Genomic DNA, 10,358 nt, shown 5'->3' with positions numbered 1-10,358 from the left:
AACAAAAACTAATAAAAACAACAATTCAATCATTTGAAATCATGTAAAAACAAAAAATTCACTTACTTTTATGTATAAAACAATGATAGAAGTGCAGACACAGTTCCAGTGGGGCCTTCAATGACCTCAAAAAATTATTTTGAGGCCATTGAGGCTCTTGGGCAACTAAAACTATGTCTATAAACCATATACACACTACATTAATAACCGCGTATGTGTTGTTAGACCATAAAATGTTCACAAGCCCAACGGTATTCTTTTTTCCCATTTTGGACTGATAAATAACATGTACAAACTCTTACACTTAAAAATTGTAGAGGAGAGAGGGATGGAGAGGGGGGGGAGGGAAGGTAGAGAGAGGAAGAGAGGTAGGGGGAGGGAGAGAGAGGGAGAGGGAGAGAGAGGGAAGGAGGGAGAGGGAGAGATAGAGGGGGAGAGGGAGAGAGAGAGAGAGAGAGAGGGAGAGAAGAGGGGAGAGGGAGAGGGAGAGAGGGAGAGGGAGAGAGAGAGGGAAGGAGGGAGAGGGAGAGAGGGAGAGAGAGAGAGAGGGAGGGAGGGAGAGAAGAGCGGGGAGGGAAGGAGGGGAGAGGGAGAGAGAGAGGGAAGGGAGAGAGAGAGAGAGAGAGAGAGAGAGAGAGAGAGAGAGAGAGAGAGAGAGAGAGAGAGAGAGAGAGAGAGAGAGACGAGAGAGAGAGAGAGAGAGAGAGAGAGAGAGAGAGGGAGGGAAGGTAGAGAGAGGGGGGAGAGGTAGAGGGAGGGAGAGAGGGAGAGAAGATGGGGGAGGGAAGGAGGGAGAGGGAGAGAGAGGGAGAGAGAGAGAGAGGGAAGGAGGGAGAGGGAGAGAGAGGGAGAGAGAGAGAGAGGGAAGGAGGGAGAGGGAGAGAGAGAGAGGGAGAGAGAGAGGGGGGGATGGAAGGTAGAGAGAGGGAGAGAAGTAGAGGAAGGGAGAGAGGGAGAGAAGAGGGGGGAGGGTGGGAGAGAAGAAGGGGTATGGAGGAAGGGAGAGGGAGAGTAGGGGGGAGGGAGGGAGAGGAGAGAGATATAGACAGACAGAGACAAAGAGAGAGAGAGAGGGAGAGAGGTAGATGGAGGGAGAGAGGGAGAGAAGAGGGGGGTGGGAGAGAAGAAGGGCTATGGAGGAAGAGAGAGGGAGAGTAGGGGGAGGGAGGGAAAGGGGAGGGGAGAGTGAGAGAGAGAGGGGGGAGGGAAGGTAGAGAGAGGGAGAGAGGTAGAGGGAGGGAGAGAGGGAGAGAAGAGGGGGGTGGGAGGGAAGAAGGGGTATGGAGGAAGGGAGAGGGAGAGTATGGGGAGGGAGGGAGAGGAGAGGGAGAGAGAGAGAGGGGAGGGAGAGGGAGAGAGGGAGAGAGGGAAGGAGGGAGAGGGAGAGAGAGGGAGAGAGAGGGAGAGAGAGAGGGGGGGAGGGAAGGTAGAGAGAGGGAGAGAGGTAGAGAGAGAGAGAGAGAGAGAAGAGAGAGAGAGAGAGAGAGAGAGAGAGAGAGAGAGAGAGAGGGGGGGGTTGAAGGGAAGGAGGGAGGGAGGGAGGGAGAGAAGAGGGGGGATGGGAGAGAAGAAGGGGTATGGAGGAAGGGAGAGGGAGAGTAGGGGGGAGGGAGGGAGGGAGAGGAAGAGGGGAGAGGAGAGAGAGAGGAGAGGGAGAGAGAGAGGGAACACCATATGGTGTTGTTATGGGTCATTGGTGTCCTGAGGGGTCTTAAGGAGTCATAGGACACCATATGACCTCTTAGGAAACAATACGACCTCTAATGACACCTAAGGGGTCATATGGTGGGCTAATAAAATGATATATTAAATTTAAAGTTATGAATAGAACATCATACAATGAGACTCCAAGTGAACAAACAACGAGGCTTCGCTAAAAAGAAAGTGTAAGAGCTTGACCTAACCCTAAGAGTACTGCCTAAGTTCTAAAATATATGATGCTATTAAATTTGCAAGGTTATAAGACTGATCTCGATTGTGACTATAGGAATTACACACTCGATTTCTTTCATGGGAATGTACCGTTCCAAGTTGTTTGACAAGTGATGATCATCATATACTACCACTGCCATGCATAAAACAAACTTTAATTTCTTTAGGTGACAGACATTGTGTAGCAACATGGGAACTCTCGCATACCCACCACTATCATTCTACAGGACATCATCTATGTTACTCTCCCTCTTTCTCTTCCTACTTGTTGTTTCCTTCTGAAAAACATATTGTAGGTACTTTGACTCATCATGTTGCTTTGTTGACATTATTTTCCACATCTTCTGTGCTCATTAAAAACACATTTGAGAAGAATATTGCTATAGGTTTCCTTGTTTGTCATGGTAATACACCCGTGGTTCAATTTCAAACCCTATTCCTCCTATTCAATATACACACACAAATCCATCAGTCAATTTTCTTAGGAGAGCATACATGATAAAAATCAAAGAGGAAGTTATAGACAAGAAATAAATTCACTTACAATACACTTACATGTGTATATATATGTTTAATATATTATATATTATATGTATATAAACATATTATATATAATATCATATTATACACATATTATATATTACATATATTATATGTATATACACATATTATATATTACCTATATTATATGTATATACACATATTATATAGAATATCATATTATACAATAGCACGTATGCTCTGTTTATAGTAATAATAGCACATACACGCTTCTTACACCGTACATACCCCATACGCGCTTTTTAAACCATAAGTACCCTGTACACGCTTTTGAATGTTTAGGCTTGGAAATAGACTTGGACGACAAAGCTACGGTTTGGAAGTTTGATTTCCCTCCATTTCTCTCATTTTTGACATGTTTTATTTTATCAACTTGATTTATCGACTTTGTCATCATTAGGTTTACACTTCATCAAGTGGGTATTTCTAAAATTGCCACCATATTTTCACCCATCTTTTGAGCTTTCTAATCATATGATTTTTTTTCAATTTGAACAAAAAATAACATATTATTATTGATTTTTTTACCAGTGTCTCCATAGTTCTCACAGACATAGGTGCAACATTTTTTTGAATAACTTTTGATATACTTATCCAAATATAAAAAACTTTATATATTATTGTAGTGCACTTGATTATTTACAATTTAAAAAAAAAATTTGTATTTTCGATTTGTTTAGTGCAACTTATGCTTTGCGCACGAATAGGTACCTAATTTTCAAGATGTGTTCGATTGGAAAAATCATAAAACAAAAAATACTCAACAAAAAATTACAAAAAATAACACATCTTCTAGTGCTCACTCTTAACTATCTTTCTATCAAAGGATTTGTCAAAATACTAAATCTAACTATGATTTTTTGATGCGCATGTCAAACACTATGTTATGTTTTTAAAAAAAAATCAGGGTTAGTTTTTTGTGCATGAAGGATTTGACCCCCTTAATCTTATCCAATTTTGAAAAAGTTTAGTAGTTTGAAAACTATATTTAGAGTAATACAATATTTTTTCTTTGATTATCTTCATATCTTGAGTGGATGACTTTCAAAGTTTGCCTCCAAGTTCAGGTTCACCCGATTTCAGAAAAAAGTGTCCACTTATACCCCCTTTTTGACCACCATCTTTGTGCACTTACCCATATAGAGGTTGAAAATGAAGACACTTATCTAATGAGACTATTTCCTAAAAGTCTAGGAGGCTAAGCCTTGGAGTGGTTTTCATATTTACCACCAACTATCACATCATGGGGTGAATTATTGCTAACTTCTCACATAACATTGAAACCCCAGTCACTTTGATAGACTTATGTGCCGCAAAATAATATGAGAATGAAACATTCACATCCTTCATACAATGATGGAGAGCTCTCTATAGGAGGTGAAATACTATTATTCTAGAAATAGAGCAAGTTGACATGTTCACATAAAACTTAATCCCTAAGATCAAGTATGCGATACAAATGCAATGTTTGACCACATTTAAACAAATCACTGAAAAAGCCCCAAAGTGTGAGAAAGGACTAGTAGAACAAGGTCTCATAAAATATGGCAATAACAACAATGATAAATCCAAATTTTGGTTGAAAAAAAAAAATGTGACCAACGATGGTGTTGTAGACGACCGTACAGTGAACAAAACTCAACCGATTTTGTCTTTACAAGGTCCAGGTCAATCATTTAGTCTGCACATAGAGAATAATACTGTCTCGACAAATGTAAATGTTGCACAAATTATGAACACAAAATTTCCAAGGGTAAATGCTCCAAGAAGGAATTACACACCTCTAGGGGAACTTATTCAATCAGCATTAAAAAAGTTGATACAGACAAACATGATCACTTTGCCAGAAGTAAGAGTATATGAAGCAGGTCCTTTCAAACCTACATGGTGGAATGATAGTGATTTCTATGATTATCATCATACTAAAGGTCACAAAAATACAAGTTGCTATAAATTGAAAGACTTAGTCCAAGACATGATCGATCAAGGTGACATCACAATTGATACCAACAAAACGTCAGCAAACACAAATCACATCATCTTTAAGGACCCATTTGTCAAAAATGAAAAAGGGAAGGTATCTACTTTAGGAACACAAGATAATATAGCTAAGTACACAAAAGTGTCATACGACTACACTATTCATGCCATTAGCTTAGGAGATGTAATAAACAATGATTCACAAGAAGCACTTGATAATAATGAGAAATATCAAGAGCCTCACAACAATGATAACCAAATTCGCATGCTATCAGAAGCACCAAAATATGATGAAGACAAGAATCTTTGTCTTATGGATTAGGGTAGGGAAGAACCATTTCATTTGGGATGGTTTGAAGATGAACTTATAGCACATATCATGGATGTCAGACTTGCACATGATGACTATTGAAAGGGATATGACATAAACCTTGATAACACAATGTATGTTACAACGGTTCCTTCAAAAGAGATGATACAATGGCTATAATCATGATAACTCCCAGAGACAGAGACTGTGCAGTAGTTCCTCGCAGATCTAAAGTAACTTTACAAGGAGTACCATCAAGCCCACCACCCACAGCAGGGACTTATAATGTTGTTGAGCAACTCAAGAAAACCCCAACACTGAAATCACTCTTTGAACTATTACGTATATCACCAACTCATAAAGCTATTCTGGACAAAGCACTACAAGATTCAGTAGTGGACAAAAATATAGATGAAAATGCCTTCCAATCCATGGTGGGGAATTTGATCTGACATAGGGTACCCGCATTGCATTCATAGAACATGATATTCCTAGTGATAGAATTCTCCATAATGACCCACTACATCTAGAAGCTTACATACATAAGAGAAGAATCAAAAGAGTACTTATAGATGGAGGAGCCGGTCCCAACATTTGTGCATTAAAGCTGGTTAAGGCATTGGGATATTCTGACCTTCATATTGATTCTTCAAAGAGAATAAACATCAAATCATATGATGATAAAGAGTGTCCCTCAAAAGGTACAAGTGCAAATAGGACCTATAACGACAGAGGTTACTTTCCAAGTGCCGGACAAAGAACTAGGGTACAACATGTTACTGGGCCACCCATGGATTCATACCATGTAAGTTGTACCATCAACATTTCATCAATATGTAATATTCCCATACAATGGCATTGAAATTACCATAAAAGGTGATCCAAATCCATTCCAACATTCTAATCACTTAAAGGCAAGTGTAGATAACCAGGTACCAATTAATCACTAGTAAAAGTACAAACTTGTGTCACACTTTTACAAAAGAAAAGGCTAACACGAGAATAACTGTTCAATTTCATCGCCATAAAAGTGTCATTTGAATTTTGAATTTTGAATTTGAAGATGATGTAAACTAATTAAATGTGTAAATTTTTTTGAAGTTTAAGTCTACTATTTTTCAAAAAAAAATTATCAATAATTTATACGTTTTTTTAAGCTTTAAAGTCCATTTTTTTATTGCTGAAAAATAGGGAGTTTAGTTCCCACCTTGAAAGAAAATGTAAATCAACTTTTTTTTTCCAATTTGATATCCATTATAGATCACATATTTATACATTGCATGAAAAATTTAATTTAATTTTTGATGTATATTTTCTTTGTTATAGAATTTGGAAGTCAAATACAGCAGAATTTGACAGTTTTTGTCTCCCACTACAATTTGTCTATTCAATTTATGATAATAAAAAAACTAAAAATACCTTTTTGGAGAAGACTCTCTCTTCTAGTGAACCATATTTTTTAATTTTGTTTTGAAGTGATTCAATATTTTTTTTTTTTTTTTCAAAGCAGCATGTTATCGAACAAAAGAATACCTAGTTGTAGTATTTTTAATTTTTTTTTATATTAAATGTAATCAAAATATTATAAAAATTATATGAGTATAATCATGACTTCGATCTATACAAAAGGGTATTTTTAATTTTTTTAATAAGTTTAATTTACTTATTGAATTTAGCTGTAGAAGTGACAAGTTTGAGAAAATCATCATTTTTGTTGATGTGGCTACCACTTGGCATTCCACATAAGCTGTTCTGGCTGGAAACATTCCTACCCGAACTGTGAGGGCCGACGCGACCGATCTATTGAACCACATATAAAAAAAAAAAAAGCCAATTAAAAAATCCAAAACAATCAAAAGCGAAAATAATAAGAGTTATTTTTGCAAAAAAAAAAAAAATCTCAAATAAAGTGGCATTTTGGAGCGAGTAGGAAGATTATAAAGGGGCAAATATTTCTAATTTTATAAAGGGGTGAAGATTTTGATTTTTTTTTGGAAGGCATCTACCCTTTCCAAGTATGTTATTTTAAATTATTTTTTCAATCATGCTAAATTTACAATATTAGATGGTTTTTTGGAAATTAAATATTTTTTAGATTAAATTTAAAACTTTATTTTATTCTTCGTCAATTGCGCTTCAATCATTTATTTTCAATTATGTTATCTTAAATTATTTTTTCAATTATTGATATTAAATCATGTTCATTGTACATTGCATAGTCAAATGTAGAATCCAAGTAAACTTAATTTCTTACTCTTTAGATCAATGCTCTTATTTCTTGAATGTTGTTTTTTTATTTTCTAAATTTTAAAAATTGGAGTTTAAGACAAATGATCTAAAAGGATAAAATTTACACATGTTTCATTTATTCAGTTTAAAAAGTTTAAGAAAACAAAATTACTTATACATTTCATCAATCACATTTTGTTTGTTAAGAACAAGGAAAAGTAACTAGATATAACTTATTTACTATATGAGTAGATTAATTCTTATAAATTTACATACTTAAAATCTAACTAAATATTGATTTTGTAAAATATATTTAAACACTATAATGAAATTGAGTATATATTCAACACTATTTAGTACTGAATTATATTATATTTTATTTCTTAATACTTGACTCAAATTCTTTATATATTAGCTAAGTGATTTCAAGCAATTAATGTTATTAAATCACATTCATATGTACATTGCATATAGTCAAATGTATCTAACTGAAGTATACTTAATTTCTTACTTTTTATCAATGCTCTTAAATTTCTTGAGCCTTATTTTTTCATTTTCTAAATTATAAAAATTGGACTTCAAGTCAAATGATCTAAATGGATGAAATTTACACATGTTAAGTTTAAGAATGTATAATTATATTTTTTTTGTTAAGAACCAAGGAAAAGTAACTAGATATATAACCTTTTTAGTTCAAAACACTAAATTTTGAAGATCTACATATTTGCATGTTTTTGTTTTTAGGTTCAAAGCACAAAATTTTGAAGATCTAAATATTTTTTGCAATGGGGAATAAGAGGACTAGATCAAGGTTGTATGATCGTAAAAGGGATGATACGATGGAAGCTCATACAAAACGTAGTCAACAACAATCCGTTGTTGTTCAAGATCAACATGATGATGTTCAAGAAACATCTACTCAGGTACGAGATGATTTTTTTTTTTCTGGTATGGAAAATTTGATGGAAATGGATGAAAATAGTATTTTCAATGAAATTCCATCTAAAGATATGATACCTAAAAGCACATTAAAATTGAATTGTAAGAAATTGTGGGATGATTATTTTAAAAATAAGTCTATTATTGGAAGAGCACAATTATTTGCTAAGTTATTTAGGAAAAGGGAAATGAAACCTATTTTGGAGTTGTTGGGTGTTGGTAATAAGAAAATTTTTCTTGATACATTATTAAAAGAAACTATAATTGAAAATTTAGAAGAAGCATTGAATTGTATTGACAACACAAGTCAAGGTGTTGATTTAAGTGTTCCATGTAGAGCATTGATGACTATGATTACTAGTAAGAAATTAACTCGTAGAAAACAAGTTAATGCAATTTCTCAATTAATGCATGTATCTAGAAGAACCATTCAAAGATACATTAGGAAGAGAAATATGTTGGATGAAAACATTGAAAAGAATTGGGTAAATATCTGTAGGGTTCCTAGAAAAGACATAATTTCTGAAGATGTAAAAAGATAGGTCATTGATTATTAGACCAACCAATCTCATGTTTCTTCCAATAGAAGGGACACTATATAGATGATACATGAAGATGGTAAAAAGATTACACATCCAAAAAAATTCTTAGATACAACACAAAGTGAATTGTTTGAGGCATTCAAGCAAGAATTTTCAGATGTAAAGATTTGCCAAAGGATGTTTGAGAGATTGTGTCCTTTCTTTATATGCATAAATAAGGTATGTGAAACTTGTTGTTGTCGAAATCATGTTGAATTTCATCTACACTTGCAGTCATATAAGAAGTTCATAGCAACAATTAATCCAAATCTAGTCGTTCCTACAAGTACAACACAATTTGTGAAGTCTATTTTATATGATAAATTAGAAGATTCAGATGAGTTCAAAATACAATGTATAAAAGGTGAATGCAATGATTGTGGATTTTTGAGTAAGTTTGTGTTGCAAATTGGGAATATTGATATTCATGCACTAGTTATATGGAAGAGATTTGAATATGAGACATACCAAAGTAAGTTAGGAACTGAATCCAAAAAAATTATGTTGAAAGAGAGTGAATTTCCCTACATTCAGTTTATAGATAGATTTCACAATATGATATATCCACATATCCAACATTGTCATGGTGCAAGATGGTAGGTTAAACAGTTTTGTGATTCAAAGAATTTTTTTCCACTAGGTTGTATTCTTTCAATTGTAGATTTCTCTGAGAACTATACATTTAGTCCTCACATAGAAATTCAAAGTCAATATTATCATTTTGATCAAGTTGCAATATTTGTACAAGTTTTCTATAGACATGCACAATTTCATGTGGATGGTATAGAGAGTATTGGAAATGAACCCATTATCATCAAAGAGGTTCATTTCTATATCAGTGATGATACGTGTCATGATAGGAGCTATGTAGCACATTGTTTTGGAATGTTTTTTGAAGATATTAACGATCGTGGGATAAAATGTACAAAACATTGGATTTGGTTAGATGGATGTGCTGGTAATTACATTAGATTTGAAATTGATTATTTAAGTTGATTTTTTTCTCATATATGATTTGATTGTATATAACAGGTCAAAAGTTTATATGTGTGTGTGTGTGTGTGTGTGTGTGTGTGTATGTGTGTGTGTGTGTGTGTGTGTGTGTGTGTGTTATTCATGTCAGGGCAATTTAAGTCTGCAAAATCTTTTAACTGGTTATCCCTACAACATGCTCAATGTAGCATAAAGTTTTTGTGGAACTTCTTTGAGAGTTGACATGGAAAAGGAGAGCATGATGGAGCATGATCATGTGTAAAGCATGCATTTTGCCAACATTAACTTGCAGGCAAATTCTCTTCATATTTGTGTACAAATTTAATTCTCTTCATATTTGTGTATAGTTTTAATTCTCTTCATAGATTAATGTATATGTATGTACATGGGTTGTCCAATTTTCTAAAGCAAGAACTTCTGTACAGGTAACACCATATGTAATTCTAATGATATTATTGAATGGTACAAAAATCATTTTGTTGGTCATGATACAACTTACAACAAGCATTATGTTTGGGAAGTTAAAGGTATATATATATATATATATATAGATATATATATATATATATATATTTGTAATGAGATCAAAATCAATCGAAATAATAATAATAGATTAGAAATAATCAATAGCGAAAATGCCTCTGCGTGTGAAAAAGTGATGCAATGCATCGACATCCTTTTTCGAGCGTTCTTATCTACCGCGGGGAAATTACAGAGGCTCTGCAAATCTATTCGCTATTTCGGCTAATAACTCCAGGACTGAGGATCGTGGTAGGGTCATATCACAGAACCATGATCAAGAGGCCTTCTTTGCAAAAACAAAATACTCTTTG

The sequence above is a fragment of the Cryptomeria japonica genome, chromosome 7 (assembly GCF_030272615.1).
Source record: "Cryptomeria japonica chromosome 7, Sugi_1.0, whole genome shotgun sequence".
In the NCBI taxonomy this organism is placed as follows: domain Eukaryota; kingdom Viridiplantae; phylum Streptophyta; class Pinopsida; order Cupressales; family Cupressaceae; genus Cryptomeria; species Cryptomeria japonica.
This window is presented reverse-complemented; position numbering follows the sequence as displayed.